At 43.3% G+C, this 1023-nt stretch overlaps 1 non-coding gene across 1 annotated transcript; it reads right to left on the bottom strand.

Moving 5' to 3' along the window:
• Positions 1 to 895: 895 nt before the first annotated feature.
• On the bottom strand, positions 896 to 1023 carry LOC111962866 (U6atac minor spliceosomal RNA). Its single transcript, XR_002877159.1, has one exon. It is a non-coding gene; the product is annotated as a U6atac minor spliceosomal RNA (small nuclear RNA).

Genomic DNA, 1023 nt, shown 5'->3' with positions numbered 1-1023 from the left:
CTTTGCTTTATCTTGGCCAGGTCACAGTTGCAAATGAGAACTTGTTCTCATAGAGCCTACCTGGTTAAATAAAGGTAAAATATTATATTTTTAATATCCTGAGTCGTGAGAGTTTGTTTTTTCTATTAGGGGGGGGGGGGGGGGGGGGCCTCTGGCCGGGTAGCTACCCCTAGGGCCCCAAATGCGGTAGTCCGGCCCTGTGCCTATCCCTATCTCACCAGTCTGCCTGCCTAATGCAGTAGCTCCAGACACACACACACATGCACACTGAGGTGGCCTGCTGTGGCCTGTGCAATGATTCCTGATGGCTTTCACGGAGGAAGAAAGGGCGGATGGATCCTTGGAGGTCTGCTGCCCCCATTAGCCTCACAGCACTTCTGATTCGGGCTCAGAGAAAAGTATGGGGGACTTTGCCAACAATAAGCTACTGTATGTCTCATATTCACCAGCATAGTAAGTCTATGGCCTATCAAGATCTCTTCACATTCAAGGAATGTTCAGGTGAAGCTTATTGAAAACACATCTTTATTTCACATGCTTACAAGCCAGGCATACGTTTTTGAAGGATGATGGATTGAAATAGGATATTTTAGCTCTTCTATCTTTGGTAGAACATGACTGCCCTCTTCTGGTAATTGAAAAAACCTACACAAAGATTTCAGGATGTACGCAGGATTCTCATCTTGAGTCACTGCGTTACATGCTGTTGTCTGTTGGTTATGCTAGGGGGCATAACTAGCTACTTATTTTAGTGAATATGAATGCAATAGTGATAATTCTTCAATCAAAACAGCCAATTAAATAACTGTCCTGTTTCATTTTTCCGGTCAGGATGTCTCATAATTCTTAAAATACTAAGAAAAATAGTATATATTTCTGTGAGGATGTCCCATTAAAAAAAACTTGGTTGAAGATGCCACGAAGTAAGTGACAATGCCTTAACCATATGTGTGTTGAAGGCCACTAGGGCCTCTTCCATCCTTGTCAAGGGGAGTGCTAACCTTCTCTCCTTTCATACAACAC

Source organism: Salvelinus sp. IW2-2015, linkage group LG4q.1:29 (assembly GCF_002910315.2).
Source record: "Salvelinus sp. IW2-2015 linkage group LG4q.1:29, ASM291031v2, whole genome shotgun sequence".
NCBI classification, from domain to species: Eukaryota; Metazoa; Chordata; class Actinopteri; order Salmoniformes; family Salmonidae; genus Salvelinus; species Salvelinus sp. IW2-2015.
The sequence above is the reverse complement of the archived record's forward strand: the minus strand, read 5'-3'. Positions and strand labels throughout refer to the sequence as shown.